The sequence below is a fragment of the Mytilus californianus genome, unplaced genomic scaffold (assembly GCF_021869535.1).
Source record: "Mytilus californianus isolate M0D057914Y unplaced genomic scaffold, xbMytCali1.0.p SCAF_4, whole genome shotgun sequence".
NCBI lineage: Eukaryota > Metazoa > Mollusca > Bivalvia > Mytilida > Mytilidae > Mytilus > Mytilus californianus.
Window position 1 is genome coordinate 19,896,717 of NW_026262690.1, and position 26,061 is coordinate 19,922,777.

The 26,061-nt window shown below is 31.7% G+C and overlaps 2 long non-coding RNA genes across 2 annotated transcripts; one reads left to right on the forward strand and one right to left on the reverse strand.

Moving 5' to 3' along the window:
- Nucleotides 1–3,399: 3,399 nt before the first annotated feature.
- On the reverse strand, nt 3,400–22,699 carry LOC127737636 (uncharacterized). Its single transcript, XR_007999726.1, has 3 exons — nt 22,640–22,699; nt 14,485–14,855; nt 3,400–3,687 (listed from the first exon to the last, which is right to left on the reverse strand). It is a non-coding gene; the product is annotated as an uncharacterized LOC127737636 (long non-coding RNA).
- On the forward strand, nt 18,350–20,716 carry LOC127737637 (uncharacterized). The gene is made up of 3 exons (XR_007999727.1): nt 18,350–18,534; nt 18,999–19,091; nt 20,659–20,716. It is a non-coding gene; the product is annotated as an uncharacterized LOC127737637 (long non-coding RNA).
- Nucleotides 22,700–26,061: the final 3,362 nt, after the last annotated feature.

A 26,061-nucleotide genomic window follows, 5' to 3' on the forward strand; every position in this document is an offset into this window, starting at 1 on the left:
AAAGGATAAATAGATATGTATGATATTTGATAAAAAAATATTACTATTCTAAATTAAGAAGGCAAATGGTCCTTAAAATTTAATACAAATTTTTATTGAGAAAAATTGCACGATATGTTTTAAATGCGTAATTTAAACTATAAAAACTGCAAAACTCGGACACAACGTTTTTTTTTAAATTTCAAAAGTAATATAAAACAAACCGATAAATGTATTTTTTGTAAGGAGCTGTTGAAGATATTGAGCACACATTATGGATATAGCATAACATATCAGATCACATGACCATCCTTCCAATGAATTTAATGAAACATCTCAGTTTTTACGTATTTAATCTTACTTTGTATCATTTGCATTATCCACATCACCACATATCATATATAATATTGTTGTATGTTTCTGTTTTTGTTTTTTTTAAGGGGATTCGTCTTTGCTTATTCCCACAAGTATATTTTCATAATAATTTGTGCATATATATAAATACTACAATAGAAAACCATCACCTCCAAAAACATGCTTGAATGCTTTAATTAAGATATATGTTATTGCCAAAAATCTAAATTTCTGTGTGCTATTTTTATTTTTTTATTTTTTCTTCTTTTTCCTAAACAATATAGGTAAAATTAGAAAATCTGATTCAATAATTCTTTATTGAAACATATAATGGAAGCTTTTGATATGATTATCTAGTAAAGCTCAAATTATAGAATTAAGATAGCAAACAAGTACTTACTCAAATTTACATGCTATATAGTATTAGTGTTAACGAGACCAATATATAAAATAATAAAGGAAACAAAATTTTCAACATTTGTTTTTATTTTGTTTTGGTGTTTTTTTTTAATATGAAATGTACATGTGATTTTAAAAGTCTCATCTTTCAATGAATAAATGCAATTCAAATAGTACAACATCTAAAGTAAAGCAGATATATATATATTTTTATATTCAAAAAAGAAACTGAAAAGAAAAACATCTTGTCTTGCTGAATTTCAATAGGATTTTAATATCAATACAGTATCATCAAACGTTGAAGAACCAATTGATAGCAGTTCTAGTAGGTTATTAGCGAATGTGTTTATAATTATGTAGATAATTCAACATATATAATAAATCAAATGACTAAAAGGTAATACAAGCCATCCGTACACCAATGAGGAAGAAATAGTAAATCCCTTTAACCGGAAGTTATCCTTTGACTGATACATTTTATCTGTTTAGTTATGTATTTTATTGTTTAATTTTAATATGAGTAGTTATGCCCGATAAAAATAGATACCAAACATCTATAAACACAGCATTCTCATATTTTCACACGAAAAACTATTAGAGAAACTATCTATGCCACAACATGAAAATATCCCTTTGGGGGCTTTGTTTTTTTCTCCTCTGCTCCTTGATTTGGTTTTTTTACTATAAAATTCATTGTAGTAATCCATTCAATATCATGGTCTAACTGTTTTGTTATACTAATCAGGTTGTCCGCGAGATTCATACTTATATAGTGTAAGATGCTTTGACATTATGTTAAACGATAGCTATCGTATAATTTAGGGATTATTTTTCAATATTATTTTCCAAAAATTAATTGGTACATTTGTAAATCAAAACATTATTGAATTTATCATACTGTTTTTGCTTAAAACATTAATGTTGTGGCGTCATTATATTGTTATACCCGTTCTTTATTTCAGTGATCATTATGTTAACTTTAACTGTCCAATATTTTAAAGAATAACTCTCTACTTTCTTAACAATAATGGACAGCTGAAGGTGGCATATTATTGATTCTTACAAGTAAATAATAGTTCAAGGATTGAAAAACATCCTTCAATTCACACAATTTGTTTCTTCATTTTGAAAAAATAAATTACAACCAAAAAACAAATGAGAATTAAGGTCACCTTCCAATACAATAATTGCGTCGCTCATTAGAGCTCTCTTACATTTTGACGAAAGGTACGAACGAACGTAAAGGGAGCATGTATTTCATTTCCATGATAACACCGAGAGACTGTTTTAACCTGATAAAACTGGCATTTTTTTCTGAATTAAATTAATCTTTAAAAATGTAAGTAAATCGCACTTAAATTACGCATCTAACATCATAAAATAAAGAAAAATAGTTTAAATAAAATTGAGAATGGAAATGGGGAATGTGTCATAGAGACAACAACCCGACCATAAAACAGACAACAGCAGAAGGTCACCAACAGGTCTTCAATGCAGCGAGAGATTCCCGCACCCGGAGGCGTCCTTCAGCTGGCCCCTAAACAAATATATATACTAGTTCAGTGATAATGAACGCCATACTAAACTCCAAATTGTACACAAGAAACTAAGAATAAAAATAATACAAGACTGACAAAGGCTAGAGGCTCCTGACTTGGGACAGGCGCAAAAATGCGGCGGGGTTAAACATGTTTATGAGATCTCTAAAGTACACGTACGTTAAATACGTTGCTTATGTTAACCACGATTTCAAACATTTTGCGCGGGAATTTTTCAAGCATACTTTTTTTCAAATGTTAAAACCATTACCATTCTAATGCAATTCTTGCAGTATGATACTCTTTATTAAAGACAAAATTCACAATTATTTTTTAACTATTTAATTTATTAATGGGTATGCCATGGACAAATTGTCAACGTGAATCATCGAAATTTGCCAGCCAAAGAAACTGCAATGAATGGAAAATAATATGGAAACAATAAATATTGGAGATCCAGGGGAATAATTACAATGTAACACACACACACACAGCTGAGACAATAACTAACCAACAAATAGAAATTGATGATCACTTACATCAATGCAAACTTTGGGCTCTAATTATAGATCAATAGATCAACTAATTATGGATCTGGTTTTGTTTATTTACATTTATTACACATTTGAACATCTGAATGATTAAGAGAGTCCCGTAATACAATTTGGATGTCATTTTTTCAATTTTACTATTTTTGGAGGGTTTTAAAATTCACAATTTAGAAAGCGCCTTTGTATTATTTTATTGGCGGTGGGATTTCATATTTGCATTGGTATTTTTTTTTAGGATAAATAATGCAAATAAGTAATTTTTTTTATCATTATTTTTGCTTTTTGGGGGGACGGGGTGGGGGAGGGGTGTGGTTGAGAAAATTGTTTTCTTCTGACGAGTCAATGTTAAGCTAATTTCGTTGAGTTGTCTACTTCACATCGTACGTCACAAAATTCCGATGTCGCATGAAAATTCAAGTTTGGCATATGTTGTAGAGTAATGGTCCGCGATGTGCAAACTGTGAGGCGAAACGCCATCTAAGTCCCATAAAAGCCTTGATAAATATTACATAAAAATAATTCAATAGTCAAAATTAAGGATCCCGCAAACGGGTCTTACGTATGATTTGTCAAGCGTACGTACCTTTCGTCAAATTGTAAGAAAGCTCTAATATTAAGACGGTTTCTTAAAAGAAAAACTTTCAAATTAATTTTAACACTGTCAGCGTCAATACTAATTTCACAGCCATTTTTCTTATGTTTTCGGTTGTCTCCTTTAGCACCAATTTGGTTGACAATGTTCGTTGTAAGTGTTGTTTTTGGTGCTTTAATGTATTTCTTTTTTCACAAAATGATTGATATCCTCGTCTTTGGATATAAAAATTGACCTCTGGCGTTGCTCTCATTCTTCCTAACACCATTTTCAACTACAATGAAAATGAAAAAATAAAATAATGCTTCTAAAGCTTGATAGATCATGCCGCAATACGAGGACCAAAAGTAAAATAATTGTATTATAATAACTTAATTTAGGAGTAAATCGTTCATCTGAAGTAGATGTTTGACCAAGTGTTGATGTGCAAGCCAGATTGTTCCTTAGACAACCTAAACCTCATCCTGTGTGCAAAGTGCAAATCGAGAACTTGCTTCATGAACTAGGGGGCTACAACGGTTTTTATAATTTTCAAGTGTCGGCGTTGATTTGCAAGTTTTTTGTTTAAAAAACTTATATTTTTGCAAGTATAGGAATATGATACAAACCTTCGCTTATCAACGACGATGATTGTAAGACACAGAAAAAAAGGAACACGATATCGCAGTTTAAAGAAATCAATTGTGTGTCCGATTCGCACTTTGTTCGTAGTGATCGTTTTTTAAGAAACCGATTAAATCTCTTAAACGTAGGTGGCCGATTTTTTAAATAAGTGTTTAGACAGTTTGTAATTATGTTATATAAATTTGAACATGATACCATTTCCTGCATTGAATTGATTGAAAACGGGGGAGTTTGCAACGGTATTTGTACTACATAAAACGTCAAAATACGAGCTACATTTGCTTATTTTCAATGTATGTAGGAGTTTCAAACACTTTAGTAGTAGATCTAAAAAGTAAAATTGATTGAATACAATAATTATACATTAAACACAGAAATAAGGATATGTACACTTATACCATTTTGTTTTCAAAGAAAATCAGGTGGTCCGGTTTGGGTAAACAATGACTGTCTCTAGCAAAAACAACTCCCGAGTCAAGGTAAATTTCGGTGAACGCGGAAGGAAAGATATTTAGATATTATAACTTTATTGGTTCATTTTTACAAGTAAAAGAGATAATATTTCGCTAATATTTCTATTAAGATTCATTGAAACAATATAAGAGGGAAAAATTCCGATAAAGAAAAAAAAGCATTTAAATTGCTTGCACGCTTGATATATATCTTAATTTGTGCTCATTTATTATATTTTATAGTGTTGTATTCATAATAAAATCGACTGCGGTGCACTCAATATGGTTGAACCTTTTTCTGCAACGTGAACCTGTCTTCAAACTTCATGTGTTTTTTTTTCATTTTTTCTCGCCTGCGAAGAAAGTCGCGGAAAGCGAGACATATGGATTGCTTTTCCTGCGACGGCGACGACGGCGTCATCAATTGTTAAGTTTTCTGCTTAAGTTAGTTTGATAGGAACTACTTGTGATAGATCATTGATATTTAATACAAAATTGCATTACTATCAGTACAAATCAGTTTGACGATTATTTTAAGGGCCTGCCCCCTAGGACATGATCCAGTGACTTTGAATTAATTAGTAATTTTCAATGTTAAGTTTTCTGCTTCAGTCAATTTAATAAGAACTACTTGTGAAAGATCAATGATATTTTCTTTAAAGTTGCATTACTATCAGTGCATATCAGTTTGACGACTATTTTGAGGCCCTGCCCTAGGACATGGTCCAGTGACTTTGAATTAATTAGCAATTTTCAAAATTAAGTTTTCTGTTTAAGTTAGATCGATAGGAACTACTTACAATGGACAATAACATTTTCTTTAAATTACATTTACAAACACTGTCTATACATCTCAGACTGTCGACCATTTTCAGGCCCTACCCACTAGATCATGGCCCAGCAACTGAATTAATAAACAATGTTGCTGTCCATCAGATTGTCTTTTCCTGAATTCTATGCCGACAGGCGAGACGTATCTCTGTGTCAACAGTTAATTTGTTCTCTTCGACTAATAAGAAATAAAACCACAGAAGGAATAAGGAAGTAATAAGAGAGGACTACATTTTTAGAATATATATAAAACTTGTCATTCTTAGCTGCAATAACTGAATCTTTTTCGTTGTCCGAACTGAAATCGGATATATCTGGATACAGGTTTGATTTTAATCCAAAGTTTGAAACAACACAATCACAATATTCGACATCGCTATCTTCTTGTCGAAAGAATTTTGCATGAACCTGAAAAATATACTTTCATCGTCTTTGTCAATTTTGAGACACCAAATGCATGTGAAGGTATTCACGGAAAATATACAATGTAGTCCTAGCGCACGCAAAAAGCATGACACACATGCACTATGTCTTCATGTACATGTAGCTATACATGTAGTATACCTTCAGCTGTACCTTATTATTTCTCTATTGTTTAAGTAGAGCTACTGTTTATAGAGGCCAACATGTAGGATAGTATTAATAAAGTTTATCAAAACAATTAAAACACTTGAAAAAAGACATTCCTTTTTCTTCTATATTAACACAATATATCTAATTTATTTTAAAATTAACAGTATGGTTTTTATAAATTGAATAATAATTTATATTCTGATTTGAACGATAATAGAACTATTATAAAAAAGTAGAGGGAATAAATAAATTAAACTTATTTACCATCAATGTGTTGTTAAATGGAAGTTTTTGTGGTTGGATATTAGCAATATAATACAATATCAAAAAATAAAATATTTTGAAAGTCTTTTTTGTAAATTACGAAAGCCTATTAGGGTCACAAAAAAATATTTTTATCTCGTAATTACGAGAAAACTATCGCGTAATTACGCGATAATTATCCCGTAATTACGCGATAATTATCCCGTAATTACGCGATAATTATCGCGTAATTACGAGATGATCATTGTTTAATCTCGTAATTACGAGATAATTATCGCGTAATTACGAGAAAACTATCGCGTAATTACGAGATAAGAAGTTTTTTTATCTCGTAATTACTAGATAATTATTACGAGAAAACTATCGCGTAATTACGAGAAAACTATCGCGTAATTACGAGATAAGAAGTTTTTTATCTCGTAATTACGAGATAACTATCGCGTAATTACCGCGTAATTACGATATAACTATCGCGTAATTACGAGATAAATATCGCGTAATTACGAGAAAACTATCTCGTAATTACGAGATAAAAATTCATTTGGCCAAGTAGATTAAGAGGAGAAAGATTTTTGTAAAAGATAAAAAAAAATTACTTAATTGCAGAAATGACTTTAATGGGCAATAACTCCTTAAGGGGTCAATTGACAATTTGGTCATTTGACTTATTTGTAGATCTTACTTGGCTAAACATTTTTGCTCTTCAGTTTATATCTTTCTATTATAATCTTCAAGATAATAAACAAAAACTGAAAAATAATCATTAGAATTACCAATTCAGGGGCAGCATCCCAACAACGGGAAGTCTGATTCGTCTGAAAACTTTTACCCTGTCATATTTGCTCTAAATGCTTCAGTTTCAGAGATATAAACCATAAACTACATTTTACCCCCCCCCCCCCCCCCCCCAATGTTTGATTTTTAGCCATGGTGGCTATCTTGGTTGGTGGGCGGGGTCTTTGGATACATTTTTTAAAACTAGAAACCCTAAGGATGATTAAGGCCAAGTTTGGTTCAATTTGGCCAAGTGGTTTCAGAGGAGAAGATTTTTGTAAAAGTTAACGGACGACGACGGACGACGGACGCCATGTGATGGGAAAAGATCACTTGACCCTTTGGGTCAGTTGAGCTTATAAAAACGGGCGTTTTATCAGGTGCCCCGGAAGGGTAATCATGATCTGTATATCTATATATATATGTAATTTTATCTCGTAATTACGAGATAGTTTTCTCGTAATTACGAGATAATTTTCTCGTAATTACGCGATAGTTATTATCTGGTAATTACGCGATAATTATCTCGTAATTACGAGATAAAAAAATGATTATCTCGTAATTACGCGATAATTATCTCGTAATTACGCGATAGTTTTCTCGTAATTACGAGATAGTTTTTTTTTTTTTTTTGTGACCCTAATAGGCTTTCGTAGTAAATTATTACAATTGGGAAAAATTATGTTTTTAAGAAAAAGATATTGAGGATCATTTTGCATGTTGTACATATCATATATGCAGCATATTAAATGTTTCCATGTCGTCAGGTTATGATCAATACTAACAACTGTGTATTACATGTACATGTGCTGTACATTAAATTTGAACCTTGAAAGGAATTCATATTAGACATCTACGTATTGCACTTTAGTTTGTGGGAATACATTAAACGGACAACGCATATTTCATAAATTGCCAATGACAGTGAGAGTAGCAAACTAATTGTGTTTTCGATGCAAAGGAAACCCTATTTCTGACCATCCTGAGACCATCTTATGACATTAATTTTGATGTCCTAAATTTACGATTAATTGTAGGATATATCTTAACTTAAGACACATTCAAAAATATCACATAAGACTAAGATATGTACTAAGACAAATGAAGACAACAAACAAAACTGTGGGAATATCATAATCTTCCAAAAGGAGCAAGACCGGATACATCGACAGGGTAAAATATTAAAACTTATCACCGATGACGTCACTAATTGAAAGCTTTATTTTGCACTAGTGTATTATGATAATATATTACACTCTAACTTTTAGTTACGTTCTATTCGTTTACATGAAATATATTGTTGATATACAATAAACGTTTTTATTACGCTTTGAAAAGATTCAACGGCAATATGAGATAAACTTTATTGCAACCAATGCAAGCAAAACAAAATAACTTTGTTCAACATGTTTGAGGTACTAACATGATTTCTAATGATTTCAAGAACACAACCTTTATGAAAAGCTTTCAATTACGACAAGGGTGGACAGAAATGGTTGATGTAGATGACGTATTTAATTTACATTATGTGTACATACGATAAAGCAAAATGAAATTATTATATATCTTATGCATAAAACAATTTAACAGAAAACAAACTCAAAGTAATTACTTGTTTTTAATGATATCTAAATTATGGTTACTGGTGAAATAGATTGATTGTGATTGCATTTTTTTTTCGTTTGTTTTGTAAAGAAAGATATATCCTTTAGATTTGCGTTACAAGAAAGTTTAAACTGAATATGAGAAAATAAAGATATTGGCATCTTTTCTTGTTTGTGTCTCATTTAATGAGATTTATCTGATGAATGTAAAATGTATGCCCGATCTTACATTGGCTTATACCGTTTATATTCTTTAAAAGTCTAAAAGGGCGTAAAATGACAATTTGCATGTGATCGGATTGACACATGTAGAACAAATTTAATTCATAAACTATGAGACACTATATGGATTGGTTTGTTTCGTTAAAACATCCCAATAAAAACTGTTGTGACGCTCTTAAAAAATTTTTGTTCTTAATTCTATTCCAACACGCCTTAATAACAACATAGTTTAAAATAGAAAGGTCTTCAGGAAAATATCATATTATATTGAGTGCATGTCAATATAGTCAGTCTAAGGAATAAAGCATCATGCTCCTATCATATAGTATGAAAAAGGGCGGTTAAAAGTAAATTCAACGACATGTTGTTACAATGAAGAGGTAAAATACTGTATCTTTCAAAGTATTGATCAATACCTAGGTACATATATGGATGAATACGAATATATAAGAATAAGAAGATGTTGTATAACTGCCATTGAGACAAATCTCCACCGGAGACAAAATGGCATAGAAATTAGCAACTATAGGTCACCGTACGGCCTTCAACGATGAGCAAAACCCATACCGCTTAGTGAGCTATAAAAGGCTCCGACATGAAAATGTAAAACAATTCAAACGAGAAAAATAATGGCCTGATTTATGTACAAAACAATAAACAAAAAACAAATATGATGTACAGCAACAAACGACAACCACTGATTTACAGTCTCCTGATTTGGGACAGGCACAAATAGAATGTGACGGGGTTAAACATGTTTACTGTTGCCAAACTTTCCCTCTAACCTGGGACAGTGGTGTAATAGTACGAAATAAGAACAAACTATAAAAATCATTAAAAAAGGACTTAACAGATCGATACGAAACCTTAACAAAACACAACAAAAACACAAAGTACATGTACATGTATAAATGTATTCGGAGTTACTTAAAGCTAATTAAAAGTCAATAACAAATAATAAAAATCATGTATCTAAGATAACTCCGCATATCATCTAAATGTTAGATTTTTAACAAAAACAGCTCAATATGATTGTCACTTTAATATCAACTATATTTTTTTTTTAAATTAAGAAGTTGATGTTGTCACTTTCCTTCAAATTACAGCTCAAATTAAACATTATGAATAAGGTATTGATTGACTTTGCAACATGTATATAATATGCCTACCAGTCAAATTTTTTTGCGAAAACTCAAAAACTACTCCACTACGAGAAATTGGCATTGCACTAGCTGTCAGTAACTGCGAGTATTCTCAGATCTGTACTTAGTGTATTATATTGTTTTCATTATTTACAGAGAAAACATTCGCGAAAAAAAAACGTCAGCTCTTTCCTAACAACAATTTTCCGAGTGTTCCACAAAGTCCTTAGGATAACGCATTTTTTTTTCAAAATCTACCTTTTTCCGCAACTTAGTTTTAGAACACGCCGGACATGACATAGTGAGACTCACTGGAACATTTGATATAAAAATATTGTTTTGGGGTGAACGTAACGATTTTTAGAGTCTGTTCAGATAAAAAAGACTTAAGGTATATATTTTTAGGAAAAAGATAATTCGTAGAGAGATTTTTTTCTATTTCTTAAACAATTTTAAGATTATGTCGTCTCGGTGTTTGTATATGTTTGCGCGATTTTCTTGATGTGGTGACATTCAAAATTTATATCGGAATGAGATCTGTTTGAATTGCATAGTGACTTATATTCAAAAGATTATTCTTTGTTGTGAATCCATCGATTTTGTTGATATTTTTGCCTAAACTATCTGGTTTAGCTTCATACGCAAACGGATATCAAGCGTTTTCTTCTGACGTAAACGGCCAATAAACATAGAAATTGAGGTTATACCATGAGGAATTTATTCGCATAGCTATTTGACACAACTCTTATATAGGCTGCTGTTTTCACCTGCTATATTAATAACATATATTTAGAAATTATAAAACTTTGTAGAAATTCTGTTTTATCTGAACTTGTTTTCGTCATGAGCACATTTTCTTGTGAACTTATAATCCATAGCTTCCTCGCAGAAAAGGACTTACAGTAACATTGAAAACGTTGTATGTCAGTGTTTGAAATGCAATAATTGTTTGTCTCTATATTTCCCAATGTAATGAGCTCCTTATCTATGCATGATATAAACTCGACGTTTTTCAAGTAATATTATGACCATATATTTTCTGTTAAAAATATTTAATAAAAAAAAATCTACCGGCTTAGTTATTCAGGCGGAAACCCAGTTGAAATTAAACAAAATAAATGGAACTCTTTGTTAGAGAAGGTAAAAAAGGCGAATTTGGTAAATTTGAATTATTTACATCTGTTTCTATGGGCTTTAAAAGTTTAATGAATGTGCCTAATTTAGGATTTTATGCATCTTATTTACATTGTATGTGTTTTTACTTAAATTATTGAATTGAGCTTCGAGATATTTGTAAAAATTTAAATTATAGACAAATTTTCACAAAACAGTCGATTGTGGTAGGTGCAAATTCTTGTGGATCTTTTTTGTGCATAAGCATAAATTCCGCCGAAAAAAATTTGAAAGAAAGATAATAGATTTATCTTTTTAAAGCATCAAATTGCATCTCTGCCCCGGTAACAGTTTTTTTTTTTTTAAATCCCCAAAATAGGCAATAATAAAAGAGAAAGTCGAGTACACCTCTTTAGGTTCAGGCGTGTTTCAGTTGACTATTCTGTCTTGAAAACGTATAAAAGAAAAATATTTGATACATCATCTCGCTTCAGATTCTATTATTTTTATATATTTAGGCTGTAGGTTGATCCAATAACATTAAAAATTTACAGTACTAAAAGATGAAATATATGGGTCAATTGAAATACCTTTCTAATGAGTCATAATAACAGAGTAGGTGTGTTCGAATAACAAATTTTTACTAGAAGTATTTGACGACAAACTTTTCTGGTGGATCTTAAAAATGCATAACTTCAAAAAAAATCCATTTTTTGTGTGTGTTATCTAGGGTAATTAGTCTTCAACCTCTGAAATTTTTTAGTCTGCCATTCCACGAAATATTTAATTATAATTTTTTTAAATATTTTTGAACTTTCGAAAATTCCTCCTGACAACCGATCAGACAATAGTTTTAAGTTGACCAAATGCATAAAAGTACATTAAATGATGCTCACTAGCTAGTAGATACATTTGTCTATTAAAAGACAACAGGCATGTAAGGATCGTAATGATACTATGTGGACAAACTTTTCTGGTGGATCTTAAAAATGCATAACTTCAAAAAAAAATCCATTTTTTGTGTGTGTTATCTAGGGTAATTAGTCTTCAACCTCTGAATTTTTTTAGTCTGCCATTCCACGAAATATTTAATTAGAATTTTTTAAAATATTTTTGAACTTTCGAAAATTCCTCCTGACAACCGATCAGACAATAGTTTTAAGTTGACCAAATGCATAAAAGTACATTAAATGATGCTCACTAGCTAGTAGATACATTTGGCTATTAAAAGACAGAAGGCCTGTAAGGATCGTAATGATACTATGTGGATAAATTTATCGGTTTTCAAGAGCTAAATTGACAGCGCGTCATCACTACAATGGCTTCCATTTTTACGATTATAAAAATTAGGTAGCGTAATCGGGAGATAATTTTGACGAAGTAGAATCATGACTGTATTGGAGATCTAAAGATGGACAATTATCTTTATGGTTCGCTGAAGGCAAATAACAACAAACACAAGTAATAATCATGCAGGCCACAAATGTGAAAGTTATTATCTAAATTTCAAATGAAAAGATACATGTATAAAATTTAGCATACACTACAATTATAACTACCAATTGTAAATTTTAATATACAATACTTTTAGTACAATCTCAACCCATAAAAGCATATTTTGTAATAAGTTAAAAAGACAAATGTCATCAATTATTAAAATCTAAAATTTTGAAAAGCCAAATAATAAGAGTTATCTCCCCTTAACTATAAATTTGCTAATAATAGTGTAACATCCCAACTTTTGGGAGCAGATACCGCAATAACGTATGAAAGTCTCTTGGAGCTGAAAACGCTGCCCCAAAGGGAACCTGCATCAACCGTCATCTAAACAAAGCATGTTTTAAGGGGCATATATAACGATTCACTGCCTCTCTACAATCTGATATCTAACTAAGATCCCTAAATTTAAAATTAGAAAATATGTTGCCGGTGCAACAGAATTCCAAGATATTATACACAATACACAATATATAATATACAAGACAAATGAACCGAAGTTATTGTAATGAAACTTTGTACAATTGAGCTGATACAAAGTACTAACAAGAAATTTTTGTGACTCGTGAAACGATTTTAAGCTCCATCTCTCATAATATTTTTTCAACGAAGAGTATAGCAAAACGATACTAGTAAAGGCTATTGTATGCCTCACCAAAAACTCATCTGATACAATTTACCAACATTTAATCTAAGTAGAATACTATTGCTTGAAATATAAACCATACTAAAATGATACGATTTACGTCCATTGTATTCAACAAATGTATTGAAATTGTATAATAGAAAGAAACAATTTACAGACATTGTGTCCCACAAATGTATCTTATTGATATAAAAAAATTTTATACTAAAAGGATACAATATACAGACATTGTGTCCCACGTATGTATATCATTGATACAAACGAATATATACTAAAAGGACACTATTTACATATATTGTGTCCCACGAATGTATCTCATTGATACAAACAAAATTATATATACTAAAAGGACACAATTTACAGACATTGTGTCCCACATATGTATCTCATTGATACAAACGAAAAATATACTAAAAGGAAACATTTTACAGACATTATGTCCCACATATGTATCTCATTGATACAAACGAAAATATATACTAATGCTTATGATTTGGAGTCTCATATCATGTTTTCTTTCTTTGTGCACTGATTTCAGTACCTTATCAATAATAAATGAGTCAGTTGGGTCAGGCCAATGATTAATCTTGTGTGTAAAACCTATTACTGATACATATGTTGAGATAGAACTTGATGAAAAGGCTTTGTTTTTCAAATGTGCTATAAATAATATGAGATCTGAACTACTAATAGGTAACTGAAATTTAATGCCATATTCTCTAGCAAAACTCTTGTAATGAACAAGTGCTCTTCTATAAGTTTTTTGTGAAGATTCAGATAAAATGTTGTTGAAAATTTCTTTTAATGGTTTCTGCAGCTTGGCAAATCTGGCAAATTGGGAACTGGTGTGGGAACAAATTCTGCCTGTGGTGCTTACTGAACAAATGTCTGTACCTGTTGACGAGAGAGTGCATCTGCTAATATATTTTTTGGTCCATATATGTATTCGGCCTTAAATTTCACATTGTTTCTCAGTCAGTGTAGTACTAGTCTCAGAAACATAATTAACACATTTTTTGATGTTTGTTTGTTAATTATAGCAACTAAATCTATGTTGTCTGTGTGAAAATGTATGCACTGTTTTTTGAATTGATACCCCCATATTTCAAATACCAACACTCTAGGATAAAGCTCCAAAAATGCAATATTTTGTTTTTGCCATTCTGGGTTTCATTGCAAAGAACCAATGTGAACCAAACAAAGCACCATAACCATGTGTACCAGATGCAGATCAAATGTAACTGATCAGACGTTAACCAACGGTCTGATAAAATCAATGACTTCCAGTTAAAATTATTTAAAAATTTAAGCCATGTATTGAGATCTTACCTTACTGATTCCGTAATCCAAATTCTATGAAAGGACTTTTTGATCCCAATTGTTAAATCTATTAGTCTTCTCAGAAATGCCCTTCGTGGTATAACGACTGCACATGCGAAGTTCAGTGAAGATCCCTCAATGTAATTTTTCCTTTTGTGATACTACATTTATAAGGTTATGACATTTGACAAGCTTATCCATGGGAAGTCTAACTTCCATTAACCTAGTGTGGATTTCATAACTAATAAAACTCATGACCTGTGATGGCTGGAATGTCTTTTCTTTTGACATTGGTATACCCATACCATTGCAAACTGCAAGAAAAACTTTCTAATTTCTTCTTTTGCTGACTGCTGTTTTTTCAACTATCATGAAGTCATCTAAAATATGTACAATATTTGGAATCAATATTTTATTTTTGGCAATCCATTCAAGTGATGTGCTAAAACTTTCAAATATCTGACAACTAAAATTCTAACAATTCTAAATGAACTGGATATGTCTGTTTTTGAACAGTAACTTTTTCTCCCGACAATCTTTATTAATTCTATTGCATCTTGAATGGAAGCATATTGTATACTGCAATTTCCTTGTGGTATACTGCCGTTGATTGATGACCTCGGGAAAAGATAAATGATGGATCATTCTATATGACCCTGGCGTTTTCTTTTCTGCTAGGCCAAGAGGGGGTAAGTGCATCTCTGTAAAAAGGTTTGGAATCAAAAGGACCAACAAATCTATTAGCATCAATTTCATTTTGAATTTTTTGCCTTACAATATCTGGTTTAGTCTTTGCTGATAACAAATTATCAACTATATTTTGATGAACAGAATCTCTAAATCCTACGTCAAACCCCAATTAAAACCCCATAACTAAGTAGTTGTACGTTTTACTATTATATCCTTTCAACCAATATGAAAGCCTGTCAACCTTAACTGGTGTACTGCTGTTTGAATTAAAGTTAACGTCATTTTTTGTGGGGAGAGGTTTTTCTGTCCTTGTAAAGGAGGCATTGTCTCTGCTACTAGATTGGGATTGTATTCTATATTCGACTCAAAAGGGCTGATTGTTGCAACCTTGTTGTATCTTGTTGCTATTTTGGGTGAACCTATATGGGAGACGAACTGGTTTTTCGCACGTAGAAAAAGAGTGGTTGAAACCACAATTAAAACATCTGTGTTGAAACTTGCACTTGTCACCGAACTTACAACCTAAACTCTTGTGAAATGAAAAGCAGACTCTGATTGACCAGCAATTACTGACATCTTTGTTTGTGTTGTCATTCCCAGATTTCACATGTGTTTGCAATTTTCCTCGGAGGTATAGCTCTCAGTGTATGGATCCCCATTGTGCTTCCCCTCTTTCAATTAATTTTTGAAATTCAAAATCATAAAATTGCCAATTACCCGCTTCCCTTGACATTTCTAGGATTATTTCCATGTGGTGTGGAATTATTGACCCTAATTCAGGGTTTTTGTACAGATTATAGCGGTATTATTCCATGCAGATAGCTACTGATTAAGGGCTAATGTTTTCCTGTTCCTCTCCTCTGTTATTGATAATTCTGGGTTGTCGGCCCCATTAAGTTACTACCTGTACCATGAATATGTATCGACATTTTGATTGTCATTCTGCAGCAAATTTTCTAACGGACGTTTTTCAAAGATTATAAAAATTACGATGACGGTTCGGAAACGTATTCGTTTCCGCTTTCTAATTTAATCTTATTGCACAAATATCTAACTGCCTCTCGTAGTGACTTGAACAAATGGTATCAACCTTTCATATTAAATGTACTCCGTCGTCGCTAAATTTATCTTCGCAAGAGTTCCTGCTTGTGCTGTTAAAGGAAAATCGTTTGTTATGTTCCCAAAAAATGAAGTTCGAATATTTTTCAACCTCGTCTTTTATGATTTTATTGATATTTTGTGCCTTTTCGTAATACATGCTCTTGTAGACCCGAGCTCGAGTTCTTCGCTCAAAACGTTTGTATCCAAATTTACTAAATCTGACATTTGCCCCTGAGAAGCGTGGCATGAGAGCGAGAATTACTACGTACACATATCGAACGCCATACGTGTTTGTTAGGAGCAAGCAGAAACTTAATAATTTATATGCCACTTCCTCGACAGACGTGTCCTCTGTTACATCATTACCACCAGCTAGCAGTACGACACATTCGATTTTTACTATGGCCATGTCAAACTTCATCATTTTGTGAACAGTTCTTCCTCCAATGCCGTGCTATATATTGCTATCATTTATCACCGAGATATAAAACACTACTATGTACACAAAACAAATAAAACATAAGAATTTTCATTGTACAATAAAGAAACCTATGTTGCACTTTAGTGGATTTACGATTATAACTATAAAACATAAATTGATTCAAACTAGATAATTTATAATCTGTTTTGTTCAAGATATTTTGATTGAAGGCCCAATTCCTGCATTATAATTTCCCTTAGTGGGCTTTGGGAGGAATGATACATATTTAATGGATGGATGATTCAAGTTAAATATAACAAAAGCGTGATTATTTCAGATGTATATTTCCTGTTTGTTATTGCAAAAAAGCATTAACGAACAAATTTAGATGGGCTCAAAAACGAAAATAATAATGTTACTCAACAACTCCAAATACTATTATCGTGTCCTTTTGCTCAAACATTTAATTGAATTTTTCTTTCAAGCATGGGGTATGAGCGCTTTTTATGTATTCATCCTAACACTGTATTACTTCCATATATATATAAACAAATCATATCATGTATATTTTTTTAGAACTAGTAAGACATCTGGTTCGTAAGTACATCTTTGTGTTAACAAAAGATAAATAATTTGTGTCAAACAAATGGAATAAAATATTTTTCAAACTCAGAAAATTACAAGGAGCGTTCACAGCAAACAAAATGCATATACACTCAAAGAATTGTGTTTAGACCCTGAACACTTTGTATAACGGGTGCCACATGTGGAGCAGGATCTGCTTACCCTTCCGGAGCACCTGTGATCACCCCCAGTTTTTGGTGGGGTTCGTGTTGCTTAGTCTTTAGTTTTCTATGTTGTGTCAACTTGTACTATTATTTGTCTGTTTGTCTTTCTTTTTTTTTTGGCCATGGCGTTGTCAGTTTGTTTTCGATCTATGAGTTTGACTGTCCCTCTGGTATCTTTCGTCCCTCTTTTGTATAACATGTTTTACCTAAATATGTTTAGGATAATGTTGAAATCCTATACACATAAAATGAACACACGTTCTTTAGCTAAATATGTTTATCTTCAAAGCATGATAGGACATTAATGTGTTTAATTAGAATATGTATATTATATCATATCTATCAAATCTATAATCCTTCCAAAACCTTGAGGCATAAACATATCGTTTTACACAAAGAAGCAGTGTGGTCAGCTATTATCACAGAAACGAGTTCTAACGAACAAGAAGAAGCCAAAATTGCATTGTAAGTATTCATTTGTTCTTTTGTTTAGTTATTTCTGCCCTACTTAGTATGCAACAGCATTTAATTCATACGAAGTTGAATTAGTTATATTATACTAAGGTTAGATATATTTTTGATAGTTAGATAAAAACTGTCAATTAAGGTCAAGGCTTATCATGGTACATGTTACCTCTGTCTGTTTGGATATAAATAAGAAGTATTCTTATTAATATCACGGCTGCTGTAAGTGAAAATTGTACTCGTGAATGTACCGTCAGTGAAAAGTTGGATGAACAAAAAAACTAACAATTATTTATAGTAGCTTCATAACCTTTCGAAGTTTCAGAAAATTGAGTTCTTTCTATTTCCTTTCTGAATGTTGATATTAAAAAATCTTTAATAGAAATATAGATGTTTGATTTAAAGTACGTCGGTATGATTGTATTTTTTTTTTCTAAATTAATCACGTTACATACACACCATCCTCTCCTGATTTGTGAAGTGATTTTATTTAAAGTGTAAAAAGTCAAGATTATTTATTTATTATCAGTTATTCTATGCAATGGGAAGCTCTACGTAAAAGAAGTTGTGTTCAGGATTGTGAAAGAAAAAGGGGTGAGTCAATCAAATGGTTTTCTCTCGTTCAGTGTAAAGCCTAAACAGGACGACCATTCAACCGCATGTACATGCTAGGATTTAAAAAAAATATAACAGTGCCTTGAATGTTTCGAAATGTCTAGCAAAGAAATTTGGGAAAAATCCAACCAAAATTTTTGAAAGTAACTCCATGAAATGTGAAAGTAAACATTCATGCCGCATTGTCGTGAAAAGAAGAAGAAAAATAAATCAAGGCAACAGTTAAATAGTTGTGCTAGAAAATGATTTGAACACATACAAATTGCATTTTCACTATATATTAACATTCAAACTGAAGTTTTGCTACTATTCTAAGATCAGTTAACTTACTATGGAAAGAAATTTAAAAAATATTTGGTTGCGAATTTATAGTCATTCAATTTTACATCTTACTTTATTTATTTTTTAGTTCATATACAAAATATCAATCTAATTATTATTAGTTTTAGAATTTGAAAGATACTCGACAATGGACAATGTCTACGGATGTCTTGTTCGTCAGAAGATTAGCTTTGAAATTTGCAAGGTGATCAAAGGTAACTAAAACTTTTTTCTTATGTTGCTTGAGTCTGCTGTTATGAAATCCTGTTCATTTGCTCACATAGATATATGAATAACGCATACAACTCATAAACTTTTCTTTTAATTGCTAGTCCTTAAGCCATGATCATTAAAGGGAATTTGACCAAACTTGTACATAGTAAATTCCCAAGGTGCCTTGTATTTAATGCGTCAGCATTTAAACCAAATTGATTAAAAAGGCGTGCATGTCAAGAATATAAAGCTTTTGTATATATATAAAGGCAACAGTAGTATACTGGTGTTCAAAAGTCATAAATCGATTGAGAGAAAACAAATCCGGCTTACAAACTAAAACCGAGAAAAACACATCAACTATAAGAGGAAAACAAAGGAACAACAGGACCACTGAAGTGCAATAAAAACAAACGCCAACATACATAGAAACGAACTATTTGATAACAACTGCCATATTCCTGACTTGGTGCAGGACATTTTAAGAAAAAATGGTGGGTTGAACCTGGTTTTATGGCTAACCAAACCTCCCGCTTATATGACAATGTTAAAAAGTATCGCCAAAATGACAACACTACGTGACAGAAATACAGCACAAACACACGCAAGAACACTCATCACAGAGAAACGCACAAACAAATATTATTATAGTCGACACAACATGCAAACAGCAGAACAACAACGAACATCTTCCATCAACGACATACACCACAAACAGTGACGCACTTACGTAACGAACATGCAATCTCGAACTTTATACAATTATTTTCACAATACCAGTCCAAACAATTTCATGACAATGATGGTATTGAAAGGCAATTTTATAATTATTTGGACTACAAACGATAAGACATAACACATTATCGAACCGAAACCATAACAGAAACATCAAAAATAAATACATGAATGTTGGATGTACAAAATACCGAGACACGTCGTATAGCAATGCAAATTCGGTATAACAGTCATATTCGGGAATAGGTCATGTTCGGTATTTAGCAGACAGACGACATAGATGTTAAACCACAATCTAAGACGTGGTAAAAATGTCATTACTTAGTTTAGACACAGACACATCGTATAGATCAACCAATTTTTGATGGTGTCCATAAAATTTACGGAGTGTCATATTTTATCTGTCCTCCTCATAACTCTGTTGGAGCAGTTTCTGCGTAAGGAGCACACTCCTGCATTTGAAGTCAGTATAGTGTGAACATGCACGAGCATAACGTATCAATTGAGACATGTAAACACTATACGACGGAGCAGAGGGTATGTTACTGCTGAGAAATGGGAAATTGATAATTGGGAAGTTGAAATCATCCCGTTTGTCATAGATTTTAGTGTGAAGTCGTCCATCTGTGTCAATATTGAGGAAAAGATCAAGGTATGAAGCAGTCTTTCTTGTATCAGTAGTATCCTTAATTTCAAGTTCACTGGCATATATGAGATGCAAGTACTGGCTGAAATATACGTGCCAAAGCTAAATGTAAAAAATACCATCATGCCATATTATGATATATCAGAAATCAGTTTTTAGTAAAATATCATATGTTCAAATTTTTATAGGATGATATGACAGACAGTGCTAAGGCCAAAGCTATCAGTCATATAAACACATTACAAGGTAAGATACCAAATGTATATATTAATTCTACTCAGTTGCTGTCATTTTCATATTTTTGAATTAATTTCTTGTGTCAAATAATAACGTTATAGAAATGTTGCATGGGAAACTGTAATTTTGATTGGTAGACCACAATCATGAGTCAATCAAGAATAATACTATATTTTCCAGTACAATGCAGCATCCATGACTGCACGTGACAACACTGCATAGAGAAATAAACGAAAATCTTGATTTAACTTGTAATTTCATGGTTTTATCATATAATTGCTATTATAAGTATTGAGTGTTTTGATCGTGAGCACATTTTAAGTATAAAGCGCTCCGTGCTTCATACAAAATATGCTTTAGTCAACGCTTTCACACCCCAATTAAATTACAAAAAGAATTCTTCAATTCTTGAAAAATAAGATTTACAGTCAGAAGTCAGCTGTTAGAAAGACTTGCAGAAAATGGTTGCAATATACAATGTAAATAGATCAATAGACTTTTAGCAATTGAAAATGAAGACAACTCCATAAATAACTGTTTTGTTGGTGGTTGGGGAATACATATTGACTAGGAAAGGAAGCATAGACTTTACTAACAAAACTCTTATATTCTTACTGTGACCTGACATACCACAAACAGTATCAGCTGTTGGGATTCAAACATGGCACACCGTTCTCACGATAGTTGATGGTATATCTTTCTTGGTGGCAATTGTCGGCTACTGTGTACGAATGAACCGCTATAGTACAACAGTACCGAGACGAAGGACGTTTTGCTAACCAGGAAGTGCGCTCATTCAACTGGATTTAAGAAATGTTTTATTTATGTATGTAAATGTACCGGTATATGTATATCTGATATAAAGGAAACTTCGATTTAAAATTTTTCTGAAATGCACAAGCTAGTAATATGATTTTCGGCATCTGAATTAGTCCTTACTGTGTTCACATTGTAAAATTATTTCAATGTCGATTAAGTTATTTTCCTTTCGTCTTTGCTGAAAAGTTGTCTAATTCGCAATTATACCACATCTCATTATTTTTATAACAGTTGTAGCGATCTGCAGACATTTCTGGATTGTGGTAATTTTGTCAAACAATATATAAGTTTACTGTTTATTTTGTGAGCAATCATTGACCATAACTTTGAATAGGGAAATATGTGTTGTTAATATACACGAATGTTTAAAAATTAGAAGAAAAAAATTGTTCAACATATCTTTCATTACGGTTCTCTACTTTAAAAATTGATGAAATGCCTTCAACAATGAACACATGGATAGAGGGCTATGTAAAGGTCACAGCCACTTGAGTACCCCTAAGTGTTTATAAATGCATGACAAGTAATATGTATAGGTTGATGTTTAGGCAAAACAGGTACACAAAATAAACTTTCAAATGGGTAAACAAATGATTCGTTCTCCCGAGTAAAGGACTGCCTATTTACCCGTTATATCCAGGACTTCCCGAGGACTCAGGTCATAATTTTTTCACAAGTAAAAAATGTGTGAAATCCACTATTACATGCCCAAATGAAATACGTTACGTATTGAGTATCCTCAGCAGCTAGGTGTTAATACGTAGCAGATCCGAGAGTCACTATTTCATCGGTTGTAGTCTGATGAGTTGAAATTTCACATTACCACTGGTAAAATATATTTTCACACTGTAAACCATGTGATGTATTTTTGATAAGCTGCGTTCGTATATACAGTAAAATAGAACAGCTATTTGGATACATCAAATCATCTATCACAACATTAGATAGTAGCATCAAACATTTTCAGGTACTAGTACATGTTTTGGAAATTAATTCTAAAATAGCTTAAATTCTTAGTCAAATATTTTGTCAACATGACAAGTGATTAAATGCATAAATGAAGATATTAAAGTTATGAGCAGTGCAGTCATTTTGTGTAAAAAGATACATTACCTAGCGTACAGCTCAACTATTTTACCAAACAAAGATTTTTAAAATCATTTTACAATTACATAGCGTAACACTTAGCTTTTGTTTAATGACTGGTGTATGCACTGGTGTGTTAAATACTTCCTTAAATAATTTAGAAAAACCATAAAATCACAGTTTTCCTGTCCTGATTAACATATTTAACGAAGTTATATTTGCTTGATATGACGACTCTGGGAATTGTTTTTGTTGTTTTATTCGTTTCATTGACTTTCCAGTACATAAATGGTATGTAATTCATAAATATTATTGTTTTAAATTGTGAATTCTATAAATTGATACCCGAGTTTTCTTACATCATTCAATATATCAATCAAAATATTTTTGCGTTATCTTAAATGCAGCATTTCAAACTATTCATGATGATGGTCCAAATTTGATTCTGTAATTCTAAGCACATTTATACAAATGCTTTTTTAAGACCATTACACAATTCATAAGACCCATTTACAGGCAAATTGTTAGAATTGAATACAATGTCTTAAGTCGAGAATAGGCTTTGCCGAAATTTGCCAAAAAAATGACAGCATGAGAATTTTTTACGGTTTGAAATTTGCCCATTGTTGAAGGCAGTACGATCACATGGAATTTTACACATCTTTGACCTTAGGTCTTTATGGATAGTTGTTTCTTTTCTATCATATAACATCTCCTTATTTTCATATCCATCAAGAAGTCAATATTTCAGGTCTTCGGACTTCCTTTTTCTGAATTATGATGCCAGTTTTGTGTAACACTCTCAAGTGTAAACTTTTTCCCATCAACAGCCGCCAAAGACATATCCAGTTTTGAAGTAACGAACGTGTCCTTTTTAGCCGAAACGTGTCTGTTTTTGTTTTCGTTCAAACATATCCATTTCATGCTGATAGATAATTCGACAAATACTCAATAGAATATTCTCTATATATATGGGAATACAAATGTATAGCAAAATGCATTTACTGTCCAAAAGTATCAGTGATGTACGAACGCCCATTTAAGACCTTCCATATATCTGATTTAATTTGAGATTATGATTCTAAAAATTCGTTATCACTTATAATAAAAAAGTTAATTTATATTTCCTTTATTTTGGATTAGATCTTTGGTAATTTATGCTTAAATTTGTTTTATGAACCATATGCATACAATTCGTGATAACGATTTTAATTCGACTTTTTATATTCGTGATCTTGAATTTAAATTATTTTTTTTTTTTGGCAGGTCCTAAATGATCTTCTGTCCCCATGGAGACTCTGATTTAAGATTAAAAAAAATAAACACATAATTCGTGACTTCGGATAAAGTTCATGGTGACGAATTCATAATAACAAATGAAATCAGTGAAAACTATTTTCTTAGTTTTGTAAACACGAATTTAGTCGTAATAACGAAATACAAAATCCGTATTACCAATTCTAATACGTAATTTCGATTTATAAAAATTATGATCTAAAATTCAAATTATATTTTAAGGAGGTCCTGAATTGTCATCCGTAATCAAATCCAAATCCTGGTGAAAAGAGAACATTTGAATTTCATTATTTATCCTGACAATCAGTTAGTACCTGGACTCTCAATGTCAAAACTTGAAATTGATAAGTTTTCTACTTTTCAATGATAATTATGCTTTTGAAGTATACTTTGATTGCATCGTTTGATGAACCAGGATGTTTTTCTCATAATAAAAGGTTTATCATGCATGAGCGGGCGATGGAACAGATAACCTCTCTGTTTGGTGTAAAGTAAAGTTGTGATAACGAATCTGAGGAATAAACCACCACAGTGTTTTTGTCATTCGTCAACACGAATTAAATTTATAAACATTTGTGATGACTACATTTTTGTAATTCCTTCCATTTTTTATCACGAATTCAATCCGAATAATACAATTCGTGATAGCGATTCTTTTGGTCCATATTCTTCTGGAAAGTATAGCGACTATGTCTTATGTCGTGAATTGATAGTATAACAAACATTTAAACATTTTCACTTTCTGATAAAATGTGTTCAGACAATATATTAGACACTGCCCAAGTGAGTTTTTGGATCGAGGTTGTGTGCAATATTTTGACAGGAAGCGACCATAATATGATATAATTCATTTAATTAGGTATAATCAGAGATGTTTTAAACCTTCCGGAGCACCTGTGATCACCCCCAGTTAATGATGGTGCTTGTGTTGCTCAGTCTTTAGCTTTCTATGTTGTGTTTTGTGTACTGTTGTTTGTCTTTTCGTCGTTTTTTTTTTGTTTTTTTTTGCCAAGGCAATATCAGTTTACTTTCGACTTATGAGTTTAAATATCCTTTTGGTATCTTTCGCCGCTCTTTTACTGCCATTATTTCTTTTGCTTTTATGAATATAAAAATTGTTATAATTGTCTTTTTAGTCACTGGTTTATTTTAAATGCAAGTATATGTAATTCGATTCCTGTCAGATATTGCTAGTGTAGATTCGTGTCGCGAATACTGCATGCATAAAAGTAGACGCTTACCCTCTCGACGCACCAAGTCTCGTTTCGTTAGGAGTTTATGAGATTTCCTCGAGTTTTTTTTTTTATTTTGATTTGCATATTTCTGTAAAAGGATTTACGATATTTGAATGTTGTCTTTAACCTTAAATTCTGCGTGAAGAGTGTTGTCATTTTCAATGTTTAACTTGTGACATCCATTTAAATTCTGAATTCCTTTAATTGATCCTTTTTTGTAAATATTGTTCAATCAAGACTTAAAGAAATTGTTCAGATATAAATAACATAGTGCCTGTACCAAGTCAGGAATATGGCAGTTGTTTTTCACTAGTTCCGTCGATTGATAGCGTTTGATTTTGTCAGTTTTTATGGACTTCCCCTTTTTAATTTGCTTTGGAGTTCGGTATTTTTGTTATACTTTTATATTTCATCAAATATTTTAAATGTGTGTGATATATTATTCTGTCAAGCGAGAAAACGCCATTTTGCAATCTCTGTATCTGACTGGAATATATGATTTTTGAAATTTTCAGTTTTAGAAAAGACTAGAAACTGAAATCGTAATGCATTTGAAGCTGTTTTGAGATAATCGAATTTGGCGGACAACTATATAAGCTAATCTTAATTGCACAATCTAACTGGTTACTGGTTTTACAATTTATAGATACATTGTACTCCAGGCAAAATTTTGTATTCGATTTTTTCTTTTTCAATAGATTATTCAATCTTTAGCTGTTAATGCACAAAGTGGATCAGTCCTCGTTCGGAATGTCTGTTATTGTGATATTACAAAAGCGAAAAACGCAAATTGTCTCACGTACTGTCTAATTTAACTCTTTGCTTTGTGTTGAGTTTCTGTTGATTGTTTCTCCATTCACTATCATTGTACATGCCAAAACCAAAGTTAACTGGTACTCCTTAGTAACGTTACACTTA